Here is an 11,333-nt window from a genome sequence, read left to right on the forward strand (position 1 = left end):
TCTCTCCCACCTATTCTAGATTATTCAACTCATTTCAAACCACGACATGTTGTGGACTCTACAAGTTCACCTTTGTAACACCCCTCCAAGGGATCCAAAACCATTAACCTAAAGTTTTACTAAGTTTACCAAACATTTTTTTTTTAAGAAAGAATAGCATACCAATCAAACATAAAGTAGCAGAAGCAATAACATACAATCATACATAAGCAAACATATCATATTACATTCCTTAACGATCCCAAGACATTGAATCACATTTAAGTTTAATTAATACCAAGTCTATTAAATCCACATCCACATGAAAGAATAATTACAAGTCCAAGTCCATTTAAATAATATACATTTGTTCCGAATGCCACTTGGCAATAAATTTAGAATGCTCAATCACCCACTATGCATGTCACACGGTATGAAAGGCTGAAAGAATATGCATTTATAAAATAGGTTACATCATCCCTTTTGGATCCATGAAACAAAGTACAATACAACAAGTAAAGATCATCCACCATAAAGATATAACCATCCATCATAATACACAAAGATAGAATGAAAGGAAAAGCAGACAAGAAACTCTAGCCACTACAACAACAAATAGATCTCAATGGTAAGAGTAAAAAGCACTACCACTCGACCGCGTGGTAACCCAAAAAGGCCTACTCCCACCACGCTGAGGAGATAGTTTGAAACAGGATATCAATCCCAAAAATCAAATATAATATCTAAGTCAAGGAAACCCTAAAAGTAATCCAACTCAAGAGTTCCAAGATAAATCGACATCTAGACCTAGAGGCAAACACAAACATGTAGGAAATCTACTATGTAAGCGGGCAAGTGTTATCGCACGAATCAATACTAGAGTTACCTTGGCAGTCTAACTTGACCCCAGCCCCCTAGTGACTCTATGTAGCACTAGTATCCTCTCATACTGACAAGGCATACTAACGATGCATGGTCGCAACCAAGTGTTCTCTCTACTCCCATCCCAGTCTGTACTAGCACTCAAGGCATGGGTGAGAACATCCAAAAACTCTTATTAGGTTCATTGTACTCACATTTAGTACAGTGTTTTCACTTATTAAACAACTTACAATGGGTTACCCTGGCAGCCACTTTGGGCCCCGACCTCCATTGCAAGTCACTTCTCGACATTTCATATAGATAACCTACCCTAAGTTCATAAATCACAAATCAAAAAATCATAGTATTTCACCTCAGTCCTATACAAGTGACTGGAAAGCATCAAAAGATAATTCACAATAACCCATTAGTTCTTTACAAACAACTAGAAAGCATCCAAAAAATATTGATCGAAGACTCAAAAAAGGTTAAGTCAAATATGTCACAACATTCATCTCGTTATCCCGCAAGGAAACTGAAAGCAATAACAAACAATACAACCAAACTCATCAAAGAGCATGCCAACACATTACCATGGTTGAGTTTAAAAGATCAAGATTAAATCAGCATAATACCACAATCATAGAATTCCCAAGCCTCTAGTAGACGTCCTAAAATTGGTCAACACTCTAGTCAACCCAAACTCAAAGCATAGACAACATACAGATAACAGTGTAGTTTCATAGTTTGGTTTGATTTTAAAAGCACATAATTGAGTCAACGGTAAAGTTTAAATATATGTTTCAATGTAAGTTTGTGAGTACCTAAGATTTACATTTTAACCCTTACTATTTACCCCATTCTTATATTTGAATAAAATGCGCAATTACCCTAATTTGATTTTAAGTCCATTATTCCAAATAACTTAAGGGTAATTATTTATTTAAATTATTAAAGTAATACTTCTTGATCTTCAAGTAAAATAATTTACAATTTTATTAAAATTAGTATTATTAATAATAATAATTAATTAAATTTAGAACTTCATTAATTAACTTCCATTATTAATTAAACTTAATTAAATTACATTTAATTAAATTAATTAATGATTATATAAAATAATTATATTAACATTCATAAATTAATTATTAAATTAATAATTATTAATAAAAATTATCAATAAAATTAATAATAATTAATAATTTGAATTTAATATTAATAAAAATTTAACAAGCAACTTTTTTACAAAATAATAATAAAGTGTGTTTATTGAAAAGGTCGTCAGCCTTTTTATGTCGTGCGGCCACCCTACTGTCACAAGGTGCCTGCGGCTAGTGGAGGAGGTGGGTAAAACCCACCCCTCCTTTTTTTAATATATATTTTTTTTAAATTGTTATTAAAAAAAAAAACAAGCCCCCCTCATTTAACATTTATTTTAAAATATAATTTTTTTCACAAACTTGCAAATCTACTCCGATGGGGAAAATATGACCAACCCGTCAAATTTATATTCTAAATTTTTTATTTCATTACAAACCCTCCCCGATTAAAATTCTAATTTCTTTAATCTACAAAACGAGGGTTTCTAATTGCTTTTCTAATCCTGATATACAAATGGAATTCGATATGAATAAAAAAAGATTCAGAATAAAAGATTAAAAGATTCATACAACGAACTTTAGAAAACAAATTTCAACAATCACAAAGAAGACAAGAATAATAAATAACGTAATTAACTGGGTGAATCAAAACACAAGAATCTACCTGGTTCTAATGCTAAAATCACAACACCCAAAAAATTGTGAGAGATATTTCTTCTCTCAAAACCTTCTCTCTGAAAATTCCTTCTCCAAAATTCTCGGTCCCTCGAAAATGAACCCTCAATTGTTGATAAGGAGTTCTCACCTAAATTAAGGGCACTAATTGTGCGATCACTCGAGAAGACTCCTTGCTGACAACTTTTTAACTCTCTATTATCTTTTTTGAAACTTCATGCACAATTTATGCCATTTTAAATATCTTTATTTAATTTTTTTTGCCTTCTCTTTTGAATTAATTTATTATATTTTAATCTCATGCATAATTTATGCAATTTTAAAAACTCTTTAATAAATTAATTTATTTTTTCATTCTTTAATTTATTTTCGAAGCGTTAATTGATAAAATGTTTATTAACTTAAGTAATAATAATATTTGGCATTTATTTACAAATGATCTCCTAAATATATTATTATTAAATTAAATTAATATTATTATGCTCTAAAATTAAACTATAATTTTATCTTTAAATTTAATTCTTTTTATTTAATTAATTTCCTAATTAATTAAATAAAATAAAATATTAAAAATATCATATTAATAAATTCCATTAAATTAAATCATTAATTTAATCTTTTAATTTGACTTAATTAATAGAAAAATACCAAAAACCTATAGGACGAAATACGAAAACTCATTATAAAATATCACATACAAGATCAAACTAAAGGATTATATTCACGAATTTATGTCATACAATGCATTCAAAAGGTAATCATCTCAAATACTTGTCCTAATTTTCTAGGACAAATGGGTTTAAAGGTTAGGATTTGGACTCAAGAATTTATCTCCGCTCTCTTACCATTGAGATAATGTGATAGGGTACGCTCGTCCTGGCAATTCAAGGAAGTTGATACTTGGTACCTGCAATCTACATAAAATCCATGCATGTACAAACACATATGTACTAAACTAAATAGGCAATGGCAGGAAGTGGTACATCATGTGGAACCCGACTAGCAAGTGACTATGACTCCCTTAACCACATCAGAAACGTCATACATAAAGAAAATATACATGAATGCCATACACATGCAGTATGGGGTAAGTATCCATAAGAAAACACATATGGTAATCCATCTAACTAATCATCATCAAATAATTGAAATCATTGTAATAATCATCATCATGCATACATGAAGTAAATAGTACCAAGTAGTCTCATCATAAAATCAATTGAATATGAAATAATATCTGATAATTTGCAAGATAATGCTACTAATCATTAGGCATAAAACTGGCTCAAAAGAGTTTGGTAATAATAACAAAATGTAAACTAGAGGCAGGCACTACATCGACCCCCCTAGCCTTAGGCTTACTCCTGGAAGCCTATAAACAAGTAGGGATATAAATCTCATTAACCAGAGGCATCCTCCCATGTAGCTGATGACTAATCAGTAGGGTCTCATTGGACCCTGACCTGCTCTATGGTTCGACCCCTGAGGGTCACTCCCGCTGCTCCAAAATGCGAACCGGCTCCAAAGCCAGTTGCCTGTCCTCTACCTGCAATGCATTCTAATCAAGAACATGTACCACATCAAGAATATATTTCCTAAGTACTAAAACATGGAAAACATCATGAACACGAGCTAGGTTGGGTGGCAAAGCAAGACAATAGGCAACTGGACCTATCCTCTCAAGAATCTCAAACGGTCCCACAAAGTGAGGTGCTAGCTTTGAACCATTTCCATAATGGATTGGACTCTTCTGCGAACACACTCTCAAGAAAAATTTCTCTCCCATAGCAAACTGCTTATCTGTCCTATGAGCATTGACATACTTTTTCTGCCTATCCTCTGTCGTAGACACGTGCTCATGGATGCGCACTACCTGTTGCTCTAAGAATCTCAGGACCCAACAGGATGTGGTCCTCACGACTATCCCAACTCAAAGGTGTATGACAACGATGACCATACAAGGCCTAAAAAGGTGCCATGCCAATAGAACTGTGATATTCATTGTTATAAACAAACTCCACTAGTTAAAGATAGTCCTCCCAAAGAGTTTGTCTATCCATCACACACATCCTCAACATATCCTCCAGAACCTGATTCACTGTCTTGGTCTACCCATTTGTCTTTGGGTGATAACTTGAGCTAAAATTCAATTGTGTTCCAAGAACATGTTGCAGTGATGTCCAAAATGCAGAAGTGAATACAGGATCCCTATCCGAAATGATCTTCCAGGGAATTCTATGTAGTCTCACAATATCATGCATGAAGACATTAGCTACAGAAGCTACAGTGTGGGATGACCTCGTCAATGAAAAATATGCCACCTTAGTTAACCGATCAATGGTGACCATGATAGTGTCATGTCAACAAGCAGTCATAGGTAATCCTATTATGAAATCCATATAGATGATGTTCGACTTCCATGAAGGAATGAAATTTGGTTGTAAAAGCCTTACTAGATACTGGTGGTTTGACTCTCTAACACTTAAGACACCTAGTCACAAAATTAGTGATATCACGCTTCATTCCTGTCCAATAGAATAGATGTCACAAGTCTGCATGCATCTTCTTGACACTTGGATGTGCCAAGTAAGGTGCACAATCAACCTCTGATAGGATCAATGTACGAAGCTCATCCAGTAGCAGTACATAGATCCATCCTAAATGTCTCAAAAGGCCATCTGACTCTAGAACATAGTCTAAAAACCTACGTTCTAACAATCTCCCTACATCTATCTCTCTACTCACTTCCTGATACCAAATATCTATAGGGAGTGCTTGTAGTATCTGGCTCCTCAAATCCACACTAAGAGTCATAGATAATGTCTCATGTCTCCTGCAACTCAAAGCATCAGCTACCACATTCTCCTTCCCCTTAATATACTTCACCTCAAAGTCATACTCATAAAGGAACTCCATCCAATGCCTTTTCCTAGCATTCAGATTAGGCTATGTGAGTATGTACTGTAGATTGCGATGATCACTATGAAGTTCAAATCTGTGTCCCAGCAAGAAGTGTCTCCATCTCACTAGGGCATAAACTACCGCAACTAACTCAAGATCATGCGTAGGATAATTCAGCTCATAATCTTTGAGTTTGTGTGATTCATATACAATCACCCGTCCATCCTACATCAATACTACTCTAATCCCCTCTAAGCAAGCATTTATACACACCATGAAGTCACCTGCTAGATCAGGTACCAATAAGATAGGTGCATTGGTCAAAAGCTCCTTGAGCTTTCAAAATGCTTCTTTGCATTTCTTTATCCATAAAAACTTCTTTCCTTTCCTCTGAAGGGAAGTGATAGGATGTGCCATTTTTGAGAAGTTTTGAATGAATCTACAATAATAACCAACTAAACCCATGACACTATGAATTTTCAACACAATAGTGGATGTGGGCTAATCTACCATTGCATCAATCTTTGCAGCGTCTATAGAGATACCCTCACCTGATATGATGTGCCCTAAGTAATTTATCTCTGGTTGAAAGAAATCATTCTTCACCGAGTTGGCATAAAGCTGATTATCTCTCAAGCACTGCAAAACCAAACGTAGATGTACCTCATGCTCCTTCTAGGATCTAGAATATATCAATATATCATCTACGAACATGAGTACAAATTTGTCAACATAGGAATGGAACACTCCATCCATCAAACACATGAAAATTGATGGAGCGTTCGTCAGCCCAAAAGGAACCACTGTGAACTTGTAGTGCCCATAGCAAATTTAGAAGGTGGTTTTATGAATATCAGCATCCCAAATGTGAAGTTGATGGTATACTGACTTAAGATCAATTTTGGAGAACACTGTAGCTCCCTTAATCTGATCAAATAAATCATCGATACTTGGTAAAGGAAACTTGTTCATTATTATCACCTCATTCAACTATTTATAACCAATACAAAGGCGTAATGAACCATCCTTCTTCTTCACAAAGAGCAGTAGAGCTCCCCATGGTGATACACTCAATCGAATACTACCCTTGGCCAAAAGGTCCTCAAGTTGTAGGTGCAACTCACTCAATTCCTGGGTGGTCATACGATAAAGAGCTCTAGAAATAGGCTCTGCTCCTGGAATGAGATCAATGCTAAAATCAATATCTCTCTTTGCGGGCATGCCCAAAATCTCACTCAGAAAGACATTCGCATATTCATGTAAAATAGGGTGGTCTATAGTCTTTCCCTCAGGGTCTTCTTCTTATAGCTCGCTTATTGTAATAGCAAATACCTAACATCCCTTTTGAAATCTCTACTTCAATTGCATAGCGGATATCATCCATAGAGATATAGGCCTCTGTATCCCCACAATCTCAACATCCATCCCTTAATCATCTTGACACACAATGGTCTTTTTCCTATAGTCTATACTAGCTCTATGAGAGCCAAGCCAATCCATACCTAAGACCACATCGTAGGAGCTAAGAGAAATAACCCAAAGGTCAATTGACGTCACAAACCCTCCTAAGCTTAGTTCACATTTCTAAACTATGGAATTTGTGGAAACCCCAGCACTTGAGGCTAGTTCCACTTGCTAACTCAAATCTTGCTTAATTACTTCTAGCTTACACTTAGCAACAAATGATGGTGAACTAAAAGAGTGTATGACACTTGAATCAAACAATATAGAGAGAGGTGTACCTCAGATAACTCCCTTAGTCTCAACCATGATCCCCATATGGTCTGCCTGACGGTGATCCACCACCACAAATACCTTGTGAGTTCTACCTGCATCTTTGATTGTGGGCTTAGATGCTTCTAGCCTAGGACTTGAATACTAAGATGCATGCTGTGGATAGTGGGTTGCAATGTGTCCAAACTGCTGACAAGAGTAACATTCTGTGCCTCTGTTAGATCCCCTCCCTGTTGGAGGTGCACTTGACTACTAGTGGCTATCCCTACTAGCAAAATATTGGTTGCTTTGCGTAGGCTAAGTGTTATGATTTCACCTATTGCATTGTGTGTTGCAATAGTTCTTAGAGTTAGAACCACCACCACCTCTTGTGCTTGAGGTTATGATCCCTTCTGCTATTGTTGTTGGTTTTGATTCCCCTTAGGAAAGGGGGGTTTCCTATTCCCACCTGAGTTGCGGTTACCCTTAGGTCCTAATACTTTAGGTGCTCCCACAAAACCCCTGTGTCCTAGGTTAACACTATGCTCTACAAGGATGGCTCGATGTACTACATCTTTGAGGGTTTTAGGTTCAAATACCTTAACACCCCCAACTAGATAACTGTTCAAGCCTCTGATGAAATGTTGTGCCAATTATGTTGGGTTATCATTAATTCCTAAAAAGGGCATGAGCTCATAGAATTTGCACTCATACTCTACTATGGTCATAGTGACCTGTCTCAAGTTGTGGAATTCATCTGCCCTATGGTGGTTCCATTCCTCTGGTAGGAATCGCTCATGAAAGTTTTCCAAGAATAACTCCCATGTGACATTGTTTATGTTTATGCCTAACTTCTTCTCTTTGATAGTCCACCAAGTGGGTCCAAAGAGTTATGGGTTAGTAATAGCAAACCTTGCTTTGACATTAGTGTCAAAGTCCTGAATAGAAAAAATCCTGTCAAGAGCAATAAGCCACTACTCAACTACATAACCTGAACCTAACCCATTAAAGGGTTTGACCTTAGACCTCTGAAGGTCCTTCATCTAAGCAGATACAATTGATCTTTGTCGATTTCTCTGAGGGCTTCTAGATCTAGGTCTATGCTTATGTCCTGCCTGATGTGCTCCATCCTAACCATAAATAGGAGGTAGGCAATCAATGATGGTTTTCATCATTTGCCTCAGGTCAACCTCCTCTGAGTCAGCCTACTGTTCTTTATGGTTCTCTTCCTAATGCTCACTGACACACTCTTCCCTATTCTCTTCCTAAATAGGGCCTTCATGGACAGACTCATGTACATTGATGTTTTTGCCTCATCGACGACCTTTACCATGACCAAGGCTATGACCTCTAACAAAAGATCTCATTAGATACCATCCTACAATAATATCCATGATACAAGATGTTATAATGACCATAAATCCTACTGCTGTAAGGCATATATAAAAGACACATGTTTTGAAAATGGTAACCATTCAATTTTCAGTTTTGCCTAATTTTTAGGTTTGCGTATAATTCAGTTTTGAAGTCTAAATGTTCAAGTTTTAAAATATACAACTAAAAGTTTAAGTTTTATTTCAGTTCAACTAGTTCAAGTTTTAGTTTGTAATAGATGTACATAACAATTTAAATTTTGTTTTAGTTTCAACTAGTTAACAACTAGTGGCATTCCAATATGCCTAGAGCTCCCAATGTAGAACTTGGGCTTTGATACCATATGTAACGCCCCATCGAGGGATCCAAAATAATTAACCTAAAGTTTTACTAAGTTTGCTAAACATTTTTTTTAAAGAAAGAATAACATACATGTCAAACATAAAGTAGCAGAAGCAATAACATACAATCATACATAAAAAAACATAACAAATTACATTCCTCAAGGATCCCAAGATGCTGAATCACATTTAAGTTTAATTAATACTAAGTCTATTAAATCCGCATCCACATGAAAGAATAATTACATGTCTAAGTCCATTTGAATAATATACATTTGTTATGAATGCCACTTGGCAATAAATTCGAAATGCTCAATCATCCACTATAATGTCATAGGGTATGAAAGACTGAAAGAATATACATTTATAAAATAGGTTACATCATCCCTTTTAGATCCATGAAACAAAGTATAATACAACAAGTAAAGATCATCCACCATAAAGATATAACCATCCATCATAATACACAAAGATAGAATGAAAGGAAAAGCAGACAAGAAACTCTAGCCATGACAACAACAGACGAATCTCAATGGTAAGAGTAAAAAGCACTACCACTCGACTGTGTGGTAACCCAAAAAGACCCACTCCCACCGTATTGAGGAGATAGTCTCAAGTCCCAAACAGGATATCAATCCCAAAAATCAAAAGTAATATATATGTTAAGGAAACCCTAAAAGTAATCTAACTCAAAGGTTCCAAGATAAATCGACATCTAGACCCAGAGGCAAACACAAACACGTAGGAAATCTACTATGTAAGTGAGCAAGTGTCATTGCAAGAATCAACACTAGAGTTACCCTAGCAGTCTAACTTGACCCTAACCCCCTAGTGACTCTATGCGGCACTAGTATCCTTTTGTACTGACAAGGCATACTAACGATGCATGGTCGCAACCAAGTGTTCTCTCTACTCCCATCCTAGTTTGTACTAGCACTTGAGGCATGGGTAAAAACATACAAAGACTCTTATTCGATTCATTTTACTCTCATTTAGTGTAGTTTTTTCACTTATTAAACAAATTACAATGGGTTACCCTGGCAACCACTTTGGGCCCCGACCTCCATTGCAAGCCACTTCCCAATATTACATATAGATAACCTACCCTAAGCTCATAAATCACAAATCAAAGAATCACAATATTTCACCTCAGTCCTATACAAGTGACTGGAAAGCATCAAAAGATAATTCATAATAACCCATTAGTTCTTTACAAGCAACTGGAAAGCATCCCAAAAATACTGATTGAAGACTCAAAAAGGTTAAGTCAAATATGTCATAAAATTCATCTTGTTATTACAAATGGCAAGTTGGAGTGGACAGGGGAGAGGACAAGGAAGTATAGTTTTTCAAAATTCAAAACTTGTCATGGGCACGAATCCTCTGGGTGGACAGGATCGGAAGCATGGATCGTAGGGAGGGGAAGTAGAGAGTTAGGGGACTGCAGAGGTCAGAGATGCGACAAAGAATGGAAATGGGGACCCACGTGTCAAGGGCAAAGGTTCGGATAAGTATTTTTTGCCATCCAAGGCAGATCGGTCTAGGGTACCTTCGGCAAAATGGTCATCTCTTTTTGGAGTCAAACCTATTGGTAAGTCTTCTTTTCCATTGATTAAATTACTCTCTAGTTTGGAGAAGCGTTCTTGTGCGATTGCAATATCAGACAAGCTGGTAGATCATTGCATTGCTACAATGACTTCTACTTTGGTGGGTAAGTTTATTGGGTAAAGGCTGAAGATAGATATTGTTAGATCGTACACACAGGAAAAATGGACCCTTCAGGGATAGGTCACTATAACGACGATGGCGAAAGGCTTCCTATCTTTTGATTTTTCATGCAGTGAGGATTTGTCAAGCATTTTGTGTGAAGGACCTTGAATTATAGGTCATTCAACCCTGGTTCTCTAGAAGTGGACTTCAAAGCTGGATTTGAATTATTCTTTTTTTGTGTAAGCTCCAGTCTGGGGTAGATTTCCATAGTTGCCTCTAGAGTTTTGGAATGAGGATGTGTTTGTGGGAATAACAAACTCATTTGGTGAACTTCTATCAATAGACCCAATAACTGCTTCCAGAAGAAAAATAACGTATGCTCAGATTTGTATTGGAGTTCAAGAAGGGGATGATATGCCAGAGGTTGTGTGCTTCCATTCTAAGCTTGGAATGCATATACAGAAGTTGGTCTATGAAAATGTTCCCTTTGCTTGTTTTCATTGTGTAAAATTAGGTCATAAGCTAAATCGGTGTCCTAAGGTAAAAGTTGAAAAGACTAGGAAACCCATAGTTTCCAAATCTAGAAAGGAGAAAAAATCTGGAAAAAGAAGGACTTTAAGGATGGACAGAAGATTCAGGAGACAATAGTGGAAGTCCCTATTAAAGGAGGGAATAAACC

This window comes from Cupressus sempervirens, chromosome 1, assembly GCF_028749045.1.
Source record: "Cupressus sempervirens isolate cs-2001-9-10 chromosome 1, ASM2874904v1, whole genome shotgun sequence".
NCBI classification, from domain to species: Eukaryota; Viridiplantae; Streptophyta; class Pinopsida; order Cupressales; family Cupressaceae; genus Cupressus; species Cupressus sempervirens.